Below are 18,440 nucleotides of genomic sequence, written 5' to 3'. Positions count from 1 at the left end.
CTGGGGTGGAGTAGATGCGTGTATTTCATGATTCATGATGGTGTTTAGTATGCGTGGGGCTCAGCGATGCTAGCCCATCTCTATCATGACATGCACCTGGTGACCTACAAAGATTATGCTGGTTTGTCTGCTGGGGTGACACTCTTACACATATGGGCGTGGGAGCATATTGCAGTGGCTCGGCCATTGGGTGCTCAAGATAGGCGGCCATGATAGCTATTTGTGGACAGGTATAGGGGATTGCTGCACTACACACATACGACGTCCGTGTGGTTTTGGAGGAAGATACTAGATGAGCTGACGCAATTCACATGGAGGCCATTTTTGGGGTGTGAGCGGTGGAGGGATGATTGGCAGCTTCACTGGGTAGGGGTTGAGATGTGGATTTTTGGGAGTTTAGTTTACATCATGGAGTATTATGCTCCATTCAGGGTGGCCCGACAGCTTGGGCAGGTGCAGGATATTATGGGGGATATTCCAGTGTATCTCTAGATTACACGGGAGGTGAGGTATTGGGGACCTACAACGAGTCCCTTGGATGGGCGGACGAGCTTTCAGACAGCTTTTCACATAGTCTGGGATGAGCGGATGGGAGCAGGGGAGGACCCAGGCATGACAGGTGGTTACTGGAGCTGGTGGGAGGGGCACTTGCCAGTGCGGCTTACTATTCTGGGAGTTTTGGATGATGAGGAGTTAGAGCCGAGGGTTGATCAGGTGGGGGCAGGGCATGGTGTGGGCGGAGAGCAGAGGAGAGTCTGAGTTGTGTGGCAGAGGGGTCTAGAGGAGGAGGGAGGGGATGGAGAGGATGCCCCAGTGGGAGAGGCTGTGGAGGCTGTAGTAGGCGAGAGAGGGGAGGCTGCAGTTGGAGAGGGAGAGGTTGTGCCCATGGGTATTCCTGAGACACAGGCAGGGGAGAGGGGAGGACGGTCAGAGGTTGATTTCGATCGATTACAATAGGATTGAGATGACTATCAAACGAGGCTTCATTCCATTGAAGATGAGCTGTAGGTAGAGAGGGCTCGAGGGGAGAGCCTAGAGGCAAAGGTGGCGTGGCTGACTTAGGAGATATTTGATCTAATAGAGAGTCTGCATACTGCCAGGACAGAGGTGGATGCCTTGAGGGCGGAGGGGGAGGAGACAGAGAGGATGTTGGAGGAGGCCAGGACAGGTACAGCTATAGCAGGGCTATAGGATGTCATTCGACGATAGGATGTTGATTTAGAGGGATTACGGGCCAGAGTGCAGAGGGTGGAGGCAGATGTGACACGACTGCGGGGGGAGAGGGATGCAGCCCGACAGGCATTGGTTTCGACTGGGTTAGCGCATATATTTTTTGATAGTCTGCAGCAGTGAGAGAGAGAAGATAGATCAGCCTGAGAGGCACAGTATTACAGGGGGTTATGTCACGGAGTGGTGCTTGCAGGATAGCGAGTAGTCTCGTATACTGAGAGCGTGCGATCTCACAGGACCCAAAGTCAGCGGCCGAGTCGGAGTCAGCAGACAGGGGGGTCAGTGGGTTTTCAACCACCAGCAAGGGGTGCAGGAGGATCAGGAGGGGGAGGTACAACAGAGGGGGGTACAACAGAGGGAGGTACAACAGAGGGAGGTGGAGAGATAGGTGGGGAGAGCTAGCTCCCCGTTTTTCTTGTGTATTATATTTTGACCCTTCGGGGCGATCATTGTATCATGACAAACACATTTTCCTCTATAGATATACATGATTTGATTGGTGGCGCATGATGTGTAGTATTTATTGTGATGGATTATTTTTGTTTTTCTTATGATGTCATATATGGATGCAATCATGGATGTGCTATGCTGACCTATTTTGTGATGCAGAGTGGATACTCATGTATGTATGTTTATGATGTGTTGTTGACATAGTTTTTGGATGCAGGATGAGTGTTTTTTATGCTTTATGTATAAATACACATGTGTGAATGATTTATGATGCAGTCTAAATGTAATGCTATATGGATGAATGTATCTTTTATTTATGTGATGCGATCTTATATGGTAAATGTTTTGTGGATAAAAATGATTGTCTAAGAAATGCATTCTACATGATGTGAATGAATTAATAAAAAGAGGGAATATGCCAATAATAACACAATGATCTTAGATAGAAGAATATGGAATAGATGGGAAGTGGGGGAAATTGAGAACTCCATGGGATTATAGAGTTTAGGATTTGATGGAATGATGGTGAGATTTTGTGCACAACAAATATGGAGAGCCAAACTAGTTTGATGTTGCCCTGAGTGGCTTGCACCACTGATTATATAAATCAGGATGCCATGAGAAACCCAGGGCATAGACTGACTCTCAGATAAACAAGAATTCCTTACACACAGCTATGCAAGTGTTAAGAAACACTGATACAGAGTTGTGGGTATGTGCAAGGAGACCCTCAAACGCACCGATAACTCTTGTACATGAGAAGGTAAGTGTTGATAAACATAAATACCAGGTCATCGATTTGTACAAGAGAGATCCAAAACATGCACTGCTATGAAAATATGCCCCAACATGCACCTATCGTAACATACCTGGATATGGAAAAACCCAGGTAGTCGTAAATAGTGGTAGTTGAAGGGCAAAAAGATGCAAGTCTAAAGGAGAAGATCCAACAAGATCTAACAAGTTAATTATTCTATGACCAAATGATACCTCTTACCAAGAGTAGGACTTAGGATGGTGAATTAGGTTGCCTGGCGAGGGAAGGAATCATCCCTAGGGCAAAGTGGATTTGTGGATTTAGGCAAGCGATTTAATGGTTTTGGAGAGTGACCTGTGGACTTGGGATTGTTTCTCAAGACTTTTTGAAGCTTGCACAGAGGCATAAAAGCTCAGTTTTAATGGGACATTCCTTGTTCATGACTCAGGCGAAGACTCATCATCATACGCATGTTTTATTGGGAGGCGAAAAAGAAGGAATGTTGCGCATGGGTGGGATGGATGGCGGATGATTTGTAGTATCAACATGATAGACAGTGGATCCGGTTATTTACCTTGGTGCTTGCACGGAGGTTTTCACCAAGGTACTTGTCTGTAGCGCCACCAAGTGGTTTTCACTAATGGACGAATTATTTTTCTTTCTTTTTCTGATTTTTAATTTTTTTTTAATTTTTTTTTTGTGTCATAAGGTGCCTGTTTGCCAGGTTTTCACCAAAGTGACGATTTTCAAGATCTTTTTTTTTTTTCTTGATTTTTTTGACAATTTAAGACTTTTTGAGGACTAAGCATAAAATCTTTTGAGGTGCATGATATTCATTGGATCATCCAAAGGATCGCCTTCAGGAGTAGCCAATTGATAAGATCCTGATCCATATTTTGTTGTGATTACATATGGTCCAAGCTAATTAGGTTCGAACTTGCCTTTCTTTTCTCTTTCTTGTAGATTTTTCTGATTCTCCACGAGGACAAGATCACCAACTTGGAATTCTCAGGTTCTAACTCTTTTGTGATAACTCATCCGCAAGCGGTTCTGGTATACCCAGAGATGGTTCAAGGCCTTGAGGCGCCTTTCATCTAACAATTCTAGCTCTTGTAAGCGGGCAATTCTGTATTCTTCCTCTGGTAGGATGTCTTGCAATGATACCTTTAGAGAGGGGATCTCGATCTCAAGGGGAAGGATGGCTTCAGAACCAAAGACCAGGGAATAAGGGGGTGGTGCCTGTGGGGGTGCAGATGGAGGTGCGGTAGGCCCACAAAGCGAGATGGAGTTGGAGGTGCCAATCGTGGCCAGCTTCATTGACTGTCTTTTTGAGGATTTTGATTAAGGTTTTATTAGAAGCCTCAGCTTGGCCATTGCCTTGGTGGTAATATGGAGTGGACAAGCGGTGTTGGATGTTGAATTTTTGGCAGAGTTCTTTGACATCCTGGTTTTTAAATTGTCTTCCATTATCTGTGATGATAACTTTTGGGATGCCATATCGGCAGATTAGGTAGTTCAGGATGAATTTGGATATTTGCTTGCCGGTGGTGAAAGTAAGAGGGATAGCCTCTACCCACTTGGTGAAGTATTTGGTGGTGGTGATAATGAATTTATGTCCATTGGAAGATGAAGGGTGGATTTTCCCAATGAGATAGAGCCCCCACTATGAGAAGGGTCATGGTGTTATAAATGGTTGCAATTCTTGTGACGGTGCATGAATTTTGTCGCCATGTTGATGGCAAGGGATGCATTTCTTCACATAATTATATGCATCTACCTCCATTTTAGGCCAATAGTATACTGTTCTCAAAAGCTTTTTAGCCAATGTGAGCCCACTTGAGTGTGCCCCACAGATACCCTCATGTACTTCGCATAATGCCCATTCCGCCTTTTGTTTATCTAAACACCTTAGGAGGGAACCATCAAAATGCCTTCTAAATAGGGTGTCTCCGAGGATGGTGTAACAAGCACATCGGCGAATGAAGGTTTGTTGTTGGGTTTTTGTGAGATGTGGGGGAATGGTGTTGTCTTTGAGAAAAGTGAACTCGCACTTCTGACTGTGTGTTGGCATTTGAAGGAGGGAGCCAATGGTGGCCATTGCATCTGCAGCCCTGTTGTTTGTTCGTGGGAATTGATTAAATGTGATTGCTGTGAAATGTTGCTTAAGATCTTCAACCATTGTACGGTAAGGAAGGAGTTTATCATATTTTGTCTGGTACTCATCATTGACTTGTTTTATAACGAGCTGAGAATCACCATAAACTTGTAACTCCTTTATTTTTCAGTGGATAGCCAAACGCAAACCTTTGATGAGTACCTCATATTCTGCTATGTTATTGGCACATGCAAAGGCTAATGATTTGGGGATGCCATCTCCTTGAGGTGTAACCAATAATATTCTTGCCCCCGATCTGTTTTGAGTGCAAGAGCCATCAAAGTATAATTGCCATGTGAGGGATGTGGTGACAACCATAATGAACTCATCTGGTAATTCTGTGAGAAGAGGATGGTCACCTGGAAGTGGAGCTTCAGCGAGCTGATCTGCAATAACTTGTCCCTTGATTGTCTTTCTGTCCACATATTCAATGTCAAACTTGCTCAAGAGCATGACCCATTTAGCGGTTCTGCCAATGAGAGCAGCTTTAGACAAGAGATATTTAAGCGGGTCTATCTTAGCAATTAGCTTTGTTTTGTTTTTCAGCATATAGTGTTGAAGTTTTTGTGTGCTAAACACTAATGCCAAACATGCTCTTTCAATGGGGGTGTAATTGAGCTCATATCCTACCAATGTCTGACTGATGTAGTAAATGGCATGTTCCTTCCCTTGATCATTTGTTTGCGCCAGTAATGCCCCCAATGCCACTGTAGTAGCACATATGTACAAAATGAGAGGTTTTCCAGGGGTAGGTGGCATCGAAACTGGAGGTGATGCTAGATATTCTTTTAATTTCTCAAAGGCCTTTTGACATAAGCAATCCCATTTGAATTTTGTGTCTTTACGCAACAGGTGTGCAAATGGATGGCACTTGTCTGCTAGCTATGAAATGAAACGCCTGACAGACTGGAGTTTTCCCTGGAGACTGCGCAGTTGTCTGAGAGTTTTTGGTGAAGGCATTTCCATAATAGCTTTTACCTTTGTGGGATCAACCTCGATGCCTCTGCGGGAAACAATGAATCCTAGTAGTTTTCGCGATGTGATGCCAAACACACACTTTTTGGGATTTAGGCGCAACTTGTATTTTTCCAATCTTTCGAAGATCTGTTTTAGAATAGGGATGTGCTCTTGTCTTGTCTTGGATTTGCCTAGCAGATCATCCATGTAGTCCTCCATAATTTTGTGCAAGAGGTCATGAAAAATTGTTGTCATTGCACGTTGATACGTAGCTCCAACATTTTTAAGGCCAAAAGGCATGACCCGGTAACATAAAGTACCCCATGGTGTTGTGAATGCGGTTTTATGCTGATCCTCATCTGCTATCCTGATTTGGTTGTATCTGGAAAACCTATCCATTAGTGATAGCATTTCATGTCCTGTTGTAAGGTCCATAATCATGTCTATATTGGGGAGTGAGAAATCATCTTTAGGACAAGCTCTATTTAGATCTCGAAAATCTATGCAGATGCGGATGCCCCCGACAGGTTTTTCGACAGGTACAATGTTAGAGACCCATTCAGCGTAGTTTATGGGTTTGATAAATTCTGCATCTAACATATTTTGGAGTTCCACCTTGACCAGGAGAGCAATATGCGGATGCATTTTGCGCAGTTTTTGTTTTATAGGTTTTGCATTTGGGCGGACAACAAGATTATGAACCACCAAGGCAGGATCCAACCCTCGCATATCGGCATAGGACCATGCAAAATTAATTTTTACTTCTGTAAGGAAGTTGATGAAACCTTGTTTCTCTTTTTCTGTGAGGGACTTCGCAATGAGCACATTTTGTGGGATGGCTTCAGTGCCCATGTTGATGCTGTTTGTTTCTTCTATCAGTAAATTTGATTTGTCATGTGGAAGGTAACCAATGGTAGGGAGGTCAAATCCCTCATCGTCAAGTGCCTTTTCCAGGTTTTCACTTTCAGATACGCCCTTTGTTTTTATTTTTTGTTCATCCAAAGGTGCCTCGGGGAGGTTTTCACCTAGGGAATCATGTCTTTTCCTTTTATTATCTTTTTTTGTGGCTAAGGGCATTGTCCTGATTACCAAAGTATCCCTTTTTGTGTAGTTGAATACCCTCGATTCTGTTACAATCTTCTAGATTTTGCGTCGTCAGGAGAGCAATGAGAGCATTATCGTCGGCACAGATATCCAAAGTGGGTTTGTCTCGTTGGCCCTAGTCAATGAGTTTAGGATGGACAAGATGTAGCTCATGTGAAGTGGGAGGGGTTAAGGGGGTGATGGTATTGATGCAAGCGTCAAAGAAAATATCTTTCTTGTATTCATAAGACATTTCGTGGAATTTATAAGAGGAGGAGAGGAAGAATGGACGACTGAGATGGATTCAAGATGAAGGGCTAGGATTGCTTGTGAGCTCCCACAAGGCCCAAGAGGGTGTTTTTGGGTCCTTTTTGAGCTCCTTTGGTTTGCCAAATGACTTAGGAGAGAGAGGGAGGTTGCCTATTAACAAGACGTCCTCCAATTTGCATTCTCCAGAGCCATTGTCGAAGATCTTGATTTGATTATCCGGTTGGGATGAAGTGGAGGCAACATTTGATGTGTTAGATGGAGGCGTTGGCGAGGGTCTATTTAGTGGACAATGATACGGATGCTTCCCCTCTAATAGTTTGCAATATTGAAAAGGTTGGGGATCACCTTTGATAGTGATCTCTCTTCCATTATAGGGGAATTTGATGCATTGGTGATAGGTGGAGGGTACGACCTACAAGGAATGAATCCATGGCTGCCCGAGGAGAATGTTGTAGGGGAGATCGAGATCTAGTACTTGGCAAGGGCTTTCAATTATAATGGAGCCCACTTGAAGAGGTAAGGTGATCATGCCCTTTGAAATTTTTTCCGCATCATCATATGACTTTATTGTGATCCTTCCTGATGTGTCTATCAGATCCTCAAAAAGCCCCAATTGTTTTATTAATTTGTATGTACACAAATTAAGTCCGGATCCACCATCTATCAGGATACGCTTGACCTTATGCTTGTGGATAAGAGCTTCGATGTGCAAAGGTTTGTTATGGTCTTCATCTGTGGGAGCATCTTTAGAGGTAAATACCAGGTGCTGTTGGGCAACAAGGTTTTCAACAAGCACTTGGAATTGGGTGGCGTTGATGTTATCAGGAATGCGTGATTCGAGAAAGGCTTGTTTCAAAATTTCTTTGTGGACCGGGGAAGTTTTAAGAAGTTCCAAAATGGAGATCTGAGCGGGGGTCTTCCCAAGCTGGTCCAGGAGGTCATATCGGCGGGTGGAAGACATGGGCGAGGGGTTTGGTGGGGGAGGGACTCCTTAGATGGTAACCTTACCTCGACATGTAGTTACACTGCAGTCGCTCTGGGAATGGGAGGTGGAAGGCGTGGCGCCTTGATTGACTATCCTAGTAGGATTCGATCTGCTTTGGGAAGAAGGAGGATTAACTCCTTAGATGGTTATGACATTGACATGAGTGTCTGCAGGTTCAATGCGACCTACTAAAAAATCAAAGTCGGTTATGTGATTAGCGCAGTCATAACCCATTGTGTTAGATGATGAGCCTTTTCCTTTATCATGCTTCAGGAAGGGTTTCTGGTACATTTTGAGTTTGTCATTGTTATTACCAGGTTTTGCATTTGCTACTTCAATCTCACCTCTATCAATGAGATCTTGTATGTAGATCTTCATTTTCATACACTTTCGTGTATCATGTCCCTTGATACGATGGTATTCACAATACTCATTTTCATTATACCATCTTGGTTTAGGTTGATTGGGGTCAAACGGGCGAGTGATTGGAAAAACCACTACACCTGCTTGGACAAGTTTTTGAAACACCATTTGAATAGGCTCAGCCAGAGGAGTGAAGTCTCTTGGAGTCCGGTTATTCGATCGGGGTAGTCATCCCTAGATTGAGACATTGTTGTGAGGTTTTTGGGATTGATTTTGATTATTTTGATTATTGAATTGATGATTATTGGTGGTGGATTTTGGGGGAGCGGCCACGGTTTGGACCCGCTTTGCATTAGTTACACCATCATTGACCATGTTTTTGTTCTTAGACCATAATTTTGGCTTGTCGTTATGATAAGAGGAAGAAATTTGTGTCAACTTTTGGTAATGTTTCAAGGTTCCTTCCTCCAACAATACACTCTCAAAGGCGAGGCCCTTATCGGTCAATTTTTGGAAGGATTTGATACATTGGGATATTAAGGGTCTCGAAAGTTCAGGCACCAAGTTCTTTTGAAATAGCTCAATTTGATGTTGTTTTGGCATGTCCCACTGAAATTTCTTGATAAGATGTCGCCATCTTTGTAGGAAATTGGCGAAGGTTTCTCCGGGCGTTTGTTTTGTATTGCATAGGTCCATCATATAAACATCATTAACCATGTTGTAAGCATAGTGGGCCACAAATTTTTCTGCCAAGTCTGGAAAGGAGACAATGGAACCTCGTGGTAGAGATGAGAACCATGCCAGGGCATCTCCCGTGAGACTCTTGGGAAAGAGTCTGCGAAGATAAAGGTCACTATAGGAGACTTCTTGGCATAAGATGTGGAATTCTCGGACATGGTCGCGGGGGTCTTCTTTGCCTTCATACTTGGTGAATTTGGGGATCTCAAATCCCGGGGGGTAGGGTGCAACTGATATAGACGGGTCGTAAGGACAAGGGCAAAACTCTTTGAACGAGTAAGTTTTTCTTTTATTAGTCCTTTCTTTCGTGTCCTTGATGATATTTTTCATGTCTTGAATTTCCTTGATGAGGTCTTGTTGTGGACTTTGATAATGATGAATTGTATTTGCCCCAAGAATTGGATGAGCCAAAGAAGGTGCACCACCACCAATATATTGATATGATGAGGAGGCGGGAACGTGGGATGTGAAGACCAATGTCGAAGGGATTTGTGTGATAGTTGGTTGCGGTCCGCAAACTGTTGTGATGGGATTGAGTACGGCTCGGATAAAACTTGCGACATTGTTGGCGGGAAGGGAAGTTTGTGGAATAGAAATAGGTGGTTGAAAGGAAGGAGGTGGTATAGAAGTGCATTGGAGAATAGATGAGATCGGATGTGATAGTGGTATAGATGGTAAGGAGGAAGAAGGTGGGATGGAGACCATGGTGGGAGGTGTCATGGGTGGCATTGATTGAGCTTGGATGATTGATGGGGCTGCAATTGATTGAGTCTAAATAATAGGTGCAACACTTTGTGTGGGAGCAAGGTCTCCTTGTGGTTGTTGGGCGAGAGTGGATCTATTAAATTCAGGCGGAAGTTGAGCTCCACTCTCAAGGAGAGTTTTCAAAAGTGCAGTAGGATTGTGTTGAATAATTTTTTCCATCATCTCTTGGTTATAAGAGTCTGCTAGGAAAGTTTACACTTCCGGAGAGAGTTCATCTTGGCTAACCATGTTAGGATTTTGGCTTTGATCTTGATTGCTAGGTTGCCCACTTTGTGTAGGATCTTGCGTGAGATCTTCATATAGGGCACTAATGTCCAGCATGCCATATTGTTGTTTGACCATCTTTCTCTTTTGGGATTGAGTTGTGACCATACACAAATAACCTTGGAAATGTTTGGAGGGGGAAATTTGTGATGAAAGGACTTAGCAAGGTATTTGTGGAATTTTGGATTTCGTCTTTTATGACAAGGGATCTTGTTGATTGGTATGGTTCTTGGATTAGAGCCTGGATTTGATTAGGATTTGACACCTTAGTCCTTGGATGAGGATTTTAGGTGGTGGATGCAACCATAAGTAAGGTGATGGCCAAGTTGCGTAGAATTTAGACCTTGGATTGATGATTAAAAAGCCTCTTTTATACCAAGGGTTGACTAATAACCCTAAGCAAAGTAAAGACATGAGTTAAGAGTCTTGATCGACTCAAAAGGATTAGGCAAAAGGTATTTGGAGAGGATTCCCCTTCAAGCACGAGAGCCAATTGATTAATTATGAGGTCTAAATGGAATTTCACAAGGCATGTAACCTTAACGCGAGGTTAAATTGGATTAGAGGATGATTGGATTTGAATTTTGATAATTGATTTGATAATGGAGGGAGATTGATTTGATGTGCTAAGTCCTTGGGAAATTTGAGGATGATTGATGGAGGAGGTATGGTAGTGATGGCTTAGAAGAAACTTGACGACTAGGTTGTCTTTGGCATGAACATGACTTAATGGAGGATTGATTCGAATGGCAGGTTGTATGAAGGGATACAACCACCCTGATTTATTTGAACGATAGTAGGTGTTTCAAAGGACAAACTTGAATGTTGATGGAGAGGATGAACTCTTAGCTTCTCTCTTGGGCTTATGAAACATGGGACGAACAAAGTTTTGACGCAATTTTGGACTTTGTGTGGGTACTAACTTGGACAATTGTTTGTGTCTTGACAAGTGTTTTTGCAAAGTGTTTGGGGATAGTGATGTGTTTTTAGTCTTCTCTTGGCAAGTATGTACCAAAAAAATCAAACACAATGATCAAATGCATATTATCTCAAAGACACTCATGCTCATATACAACATTCTTAAAGCTGGCAAGGACAATAGTCATTGGATCCCAATCGGTTTCCCAGCTACGCTTACCCAGAGTGGACACTTAGATGCTTGACCCCACTGGCTCCCCACCACGACACTCACTTCTCGGGGAAGCGAAGCATCAATTCCCATGAAAACTCCTCATGGCGAACTTTGTGTCTCTACTAAGGGCCGTAAAAATATGGGCGGCTTCAGAGGTTCGACCTCCTGCACCAATGACTAGAAGGTTTTTGGCCACTATGAACAAGGTGTTTAGTAAGTCTTCCCGTGAGGAGCTACCCTTCAAAGTTGCACAAGCGCAATTGAGGCCTATAGCCCAATGAAGCACCAAGAACTTAGTAGTCATGCAAGCGTGATTGAGATCTCTAGGATCCTACTAAGCACCCAATGTGAGAGTGAACTCTCATATAGCCCCAACTATTAACCCTTTCATAGTCAATGGCCTATTTATTATAGTGAGTTGGAAACCCTAGGTCCGGGTGTACTCACTTGGGTCATTCCCCTCTTACCTTCTCAAAGAGCAAGTTGGGAGGGCAGGCCCGCTAGAGGTAAACACGCAATCAAACAAGAAAAGGTTGGAGGGTTTGGATTTCTGATAGTCTAGTAAGACGAAAGCATACTCTCCTACCTTTATGCTTTTCTTAAAGACACATAAGACAATGGTTCATTCCATTTTAATTAATATCTAGGTGCCTAATTTAAATAAATGCACAATATTTGGTTGAATCTGCTTAGGCAACCTGCAAAACAGTGGGATTAGTAGTTTTATTTTTATTTTCTAAGTCTTGGACGGTCGGATTAGGCTGCAAAACTAAAAGGATAGAAATTAGTCCTAACTATACTGCACATACAACGCATGCGCTAAAATGCAATCACCCGCGTCGAAATGCCTGCGCAGGCGCCAAAACATCTGTGTACGTGCTGAACTAAATAAAGCAGTAAGCAAAAATGATAGATCACACAAAATAAGAAGGGATTTTATACCTGTCTGTCGTGCTGGTCGAAAACGCTCCCGCTGAAACGCTTGCGCTCGCACTACAACGCCTGCGGTCGTGCAAACTGAAAATAGAGATCGGCAGGAGTTAGCAGGTAAAATTTTCAAGATTTAAATTCAAATAAACTGGGCGGGAATGACATAAAAACGCTTGCACTGATTTAAATTGGATGCACTAAAACGTCTGCACTCGCGTTGAAACGCATGCGCACGCGGTAAACAAACAGAGAGATAACATTTTTTTTTTTTTTTAAAACAACGAGCAAGAAAATTCAAAATATGTCAAACAGCCACACTGATACGCTTGCGCTTGCGCTGAAGTAGGTTTTTTGTCATGCTGAACTCGTGATGCTAGCGCTGGTTTGCAGTCTCTTGCGCTGTTTCAGAGCCTGCGTCTCACAACTCACAAAAAATCGCAAAAGACATTAGTTTTTAGGGACGTGGGTCCCATCGGGCATGCCAGAATGAAGAGGGGAAAAGACTTGTGAGGTGGATTTAGTTAGAAAACATGCAAGTCAAACATATAATCATATGAAATCAAAGACATAACTCCAAAACACATAAAAACATGAATAAGATGCATATACCTCACAAGATCTTATACCTCTCCCTCAGATTGAGCTTGGTGAAGTGAAGGCACCCCTTGGTGATGTTCCTTTGATTGCTTGATGTGGATGGCTCTCCAATGTTGTGCACAAATGAGATGGATCTTGGAAGATGATGAAGATGGGATGATCAAGTGTGAATGTAGGATGATTTTGACATGATAAGGATGCTAAAATGATTTTTTCTAGACTCAAAAGGACAACATAAGATTACTAAACTTGGAGATGAAAAAATGAAGGGATGAAGTCCTCAATTTATAAGAGGAGAGGAAGAATGGACGATTGAGATGGATTCAAGATGAAGGGCTAGGATTGCTTGTGAGCTCCCACAAGGCCCAAGAGAGGGTGTGGAGACCAAGAGATATGCCTTAAAGACATTTCTTGTCTCCACACTCCTCAAGGTACATTGGGAAGACTTCCCAAGGTACCTTGAGAAGAGCAAGGTGCATTGGGAAGACTTCCTAATGTGCCTTGAGAGGAGCAAGGGATGTGACATTCCTTGAAGAATGGGGAGGAGAAATTTAAAATTCTCCCTATCATGGGGATTAAAGGAATAAGAAGGAATTAAAAATTCCCTGGGAGAGGAGATGCCTAGAGGATTGTGAGATTTTGGAAATCTCACATTCACCTAGGAAAAGAGCATTAAAAGCTTGTGGTTGGATGGAAGGGACAAGGGGTTGACTTTGTGGCTAATCATGATGATTGGCCACTAGCAACTCATTAGGAGGGGATTAGAGGAAATATTAGGTGGGATTAGGAGTTGTAGGAGGATTTGACTAGGAGAGAGAATGAGTGGAGGGAATTAAAAATTAGAAGAATAAGGTTAAGTGAGTTTAGGGAGTTTCTAGAAGAATTTATTAGGTTAATGATGAATTAGAAAGATGATTTGTAGGAATCATGTTGGTTAACTAATTAATTGAAATTAATTAGCTAAGAGGGAGATTTGTGAGGATTTAATTTTTTAGAAGAATAAAGAAAGGGATTGATTTATTAAATAAATCAGTCACATACTGTAGTGACAATATTAATTATACTTAATTAATATCGAGGAGAATTTGAATTAACATAATTAATTATGTGAGGAATTAAAAATAATTAAAAGTAATTATTTTTAAGTGTTTACAATCTCAACAAAGAACGAAAATGTGATTGATAACTTGATTGCATAAGATTGATTAAACACCTTGATTCGATGATTAGATGATTAGGGATTTAGGGTTGATAATGAAACAAAGTATCCTCTTATATAGAGAACATTGTAAGAAATAGAGGGATAAGATTAAGAGGTGTAAAGATAAATGGTCGGCTAGGATTAAATGGTAGGTAAAAGAAATAATAAAATGATAAAGGGGGTAGGTAAGAGAAGAATTAAGAGATGAATGCCATGTGCCATGGGTAGAAAAGACTAATGAATTAATTTTTTATTTTTTATTTCGGTAAAAAGGCCTTAGCCGTATTTTATTAATAGAAAATGTTACAATCTCCGCTCAGTGTGGGCGCCGGTAGGAAAGAGCAGAGAGGAGAAAACCTTCGGCCTTGCCCAGGACCATTGGTCCAGTTAACCTAATAAACTATAATTTACAAATGAACTTTAATAGGTTTTACAATTAGGCTTGTGCAAAAAAGCCCTTCACATATAGAAACTGTGCTTGGTATGGAGTGTTATCTTTCTGTCCACTTCTCTTAGTTCCCTTTTATAGTCCTAGTCCCCTCTATTTATCCTGCAAAACAAAAGAAACCTGCTCCTGCAAAACATATTTCAATACTTTCCTTTGCATATCCACTATATTAACTGTTAGATTCAAATGATGAATACAAGCAATATTATTTCAGTGCCCTCTTCCTTGCTAATATTCTAGACTAGGTGTCTTTTGAACTAGGTTAACATCAAAGATTGTTGTTCCTACTTTGAAAGATTACACAGTCTACAATACTTCTCAGAAATGAAAACACTGTACAACAAAGGATTGATGCTACCGCAACTTTTCTAGTATGAACTTTTAGTAATTTATCATAGTAATCACGATATTGTCTATCTAAGTATAGATAAAATAACATTTGATATTATCATGTAGTAAATACCTTACCCTTCGCTATGTTTATACCGGAATAAACAGTATACTATGCGTTTTGATATAACTATCGCTTCTAACATTCTATGCTGAGGATTCATTATAATAAAGACTAATGAATTAATTAAATAAATAAAGATTTATTTAATTAATAGAGAAAGTGAGATTAATTTATTTAATTTAGGAAAATGACAATTTAAATAAATAAAAGTATTTATTTAAATGAGGAAAGGCTTAGAAGATGATTGATGAATTAATTAAATAAATAAGGATTTATTTTAATTAATAGAAGACTCAGGATAAAATAAATAAATAAAAATATTTATTTAATTAGGCAAGACAATTTTAGGTGTCTACAGTTAGAAGTATGATTGTCGTTGATTTGAAAAGAAGGATCTCCTGATCATGAAGCTATCCTTGAAATTTACATCAAGTGACCAACATCAACTCACACAACTTTGATCTCATATGTCAACACACCAGTACATCTTTGATTACATTGGGTTACACTTTTTGGTACATCTTGATTTTTGTTGAAATCATACATGTTTTAGGAAATATAATGATTTAAGATTTAAGAGGCCCCATTTGAAGTAATTAATTGAGGAGAGTTAGATCAAAGGCCCTTAGATCAAAATTTATTGGATAGAACCTCTCTACTTCTAAATCATACCTACAATGGAGTCTCCTTCACACCTATCAAAATGTTAATAAAAAATCAAGTTTACATTAGCTTTTGGGTGGTCAAATGAATCATTTAGAAGTTTTGTGTTTTTAAGTAGTTAGTCCTTATTATAAGCTTTCCAAAAAGTATAATTTTCAATATATTTAATTTCATTAATATATTATGTTTTATTTCTTATGAATGTAGATTTTTCATCGAACATTAAGAATTGTGCTTCACACAAGTGGAAAAATTAAAAAATAGAGAAAAAAATTGTAAAAAATATATTTTCCCTAGGTATTGATATCCTCATTTCAACACAAAAAGAAGAAGTTAATTCAAATGTATACAAAAAAAGTTATGCATTACGAAATACACCTCTGTCCAAATTACAATTACTCTGTGTTAAAAAATTAACTAAAAAATATATATGTAACAAAAAATTATGAAAAAATATCGGTTTAGTAGATATTGGTGTGAATATTCTATACTTTGAAAATTAGAATTTCCTTCTCGCCATAAAAAATGTTATGCGCTACCAAGTAAATGTCACTTCTGAAAAAATATTGATTACTTTAAATATTGAGTTATTAAAAGTTACATAACACTATAGACAATTAATTTTTAATTATTTAAAAAATATATATTTAGAATATATATGAAAAATATCACAAATTAGTAGTTTACTTCATCTTCAAATCCCTAATGGTTTAGCCACTATAAGTTTAAAAAAGTAAAGATCTAATGCAAAATGTTGATTTTAGTGTCAAGTTTGGCCAAAAAGTGTAACCCAATATCTCATATCTCCGTTACAGTCTCAAATAGCTTGCATATTATTCAAACACAACTCTTCTTCTCTGCTCTTCGTTGAATTTTGCTTACTATCTCCACATCACACTCTCCAATATGCTTACACAACTCAATCATATACATTCTTTATATACAAGATAGATCATCAAAGCTTCAACCAAGTCGGCTTGAACCAAAAATATACATTCCGGACCAAAAACATATATCAATTAGCCTTGACAAGATGCCAAAGAGATGATTACATGAGGATGTTTGGAGAGTTGCGAGTTGAAATGAATCTAAAAATTTCCTCCTACTCAAGATTGTTAGCTAATACAAAAAGTGTTGAGAAAGATGCAAAAAATATAGATTCATTTGATGATGCAATGAATAAGTGTATTGATTGTGAATAAGTAACTTTCTTTGTCTTTCCCCTTTACCATCAAAGACAAAGGCAACAACACCAACACACACTCCACTGCTCCCCTTTAGAGTAGCCACAACATCAATCTAGGAAAAAGAATAGTCATGAAAGCTCCCCTTGGAAAGATGCACCCTCATAATGCACCTAGCTAGAAGAACGAGGGGCAATGACCCCAAGCTTCTCTTGAAGAAACTCAAAAGTATCATTTTTTGCAACTTGTTCTTTTGTAGAAATATATTCCAACCGAACTTCGTTTTGTGATGGATGAAAATGGGATTGAGTAAACTAGGACCTAATCTCACCCTCATTCATACATTGGAATACAAAAGAGCCTAAGGAAGTGATTCACTTTGAGTAACTCTTGTGAAAGAGAGTCAATTTGAAATACTTTTAGGGTTTCTATTCCTTTTTTGATATGAAAGGGAATGTGCTAAATGTGGGAGGATGCAAAACTATGCTAATAGGATGAATGGAAGCAACTAGAACAACCATAAGAACATACAGATACAGAGATGAAATTGAAACACAGAGTAAAGATGTGAGAAGGGAATTTTGATGTGCAACTGTCACTAAAATTTGAGGCTAAATTGGCATGACCAGGGTGATGGGTTCTTTGGTCCTAAACTGAAACATAGAGTACAAATTTGAGAAGGGAATTCTGATGTGCACCTGTCACCAAAATCTTAGGTTGAATTGGCAGGACTAGGGCACTAGGCTCTTTGGTCCCAAAGATTGTACTGAGCTAAGAACTGGAAAATCTGCAAATTGAAGTGATCTAAAGCTTATCTGTCAAAACCTGCCACAGAATGAGAAGGGTTGGGGTACTGGGCACTTTGATCTAGGACTAGATCCCTAGGCACTCTGGTCCTTGAGCTCAGAGGCCAAATTATGCAAATGGACATGTGCCTGCTTGCTGAGACTTCCCAAAAATTTCCCCCTCTAATAGAAACTTGTAAAGGTACCTGCAAGTTGGAAAATGGTGTATGGGTGGATATATAGGGTTTTGTCTTAGTCAAACCCCTTGTTTTGATGATTTTTACCTCCACAAATAGCTAATAAAGTATTGAAAAGTGTGTGTCCCCTAGATTCTCATGTGTTTGTAATATCCTAATGAGTTAAAATGCAAAACTAGAGTTCTACCCTATGTTTGGAGTAAAAAAACTTGAATCAACATAATGTAAATACTTTAAATCACAAATGCAATATGGATCTAAAGCAATAATCTAAAAATCTGAAAATGAATGATATGTAGATCTGAAAACTCACATAGAGATATGAAAATAACATGAAACAATACCAAACCCTAAGGGAGAGCTACAAGCCAATCAACAGTCGATGATCTCCTTATTATTCTTCAATATCTCCTAATGTTCCATTGATGATGAAAAAGGTTGATGAAGACTTGATGAATGATGAATTTGTTGATTGTAGACTCCACATTAAACCTGCACTTTCACTTCACGAGATGTCTCCTTCAATCGCTAGAGAATAGATCCCTCAAATGAGGAAAAAAAAGTTATATATATGAAACCCTAACTTTAATTTTGATCATAGGGTGACCTTGAATTGATTAAATTTCACACAAAGCAAGATTTGAACATTATAATACCACCAAATTAAGATCCCAAAATTTGGGGAGAAAAATTCAGGATCAGTGTGGTGGCATCACATTGGTTCGACCAACTTTTTTCCAAATTTATAGGGATGCAAAATAATGTGATTACAAAGTTAAATCCAGCTCGGTGCGTCAATCCAAGGTGTTTAGATATGCAAACTTGAGCCTGG

The sequence above is a fragment of the Cryptomeria japonica genome, chromosome 3 (assembly GCF_030272615.1).
Source record: "Cryptomeria japonica chromosome 3, Sugi_1.0, whole genome shotgun sequence".
Taxonomy (NCBI): Eukaryota; Viridiplantae; Streptophyta; class Pinopsida; order Cupressales; family Cupressaceae; genus Cryptomeria; species Cryptomeria japonica.
This window is presented reverse-complemented; position numbering follows the sequence as displayed.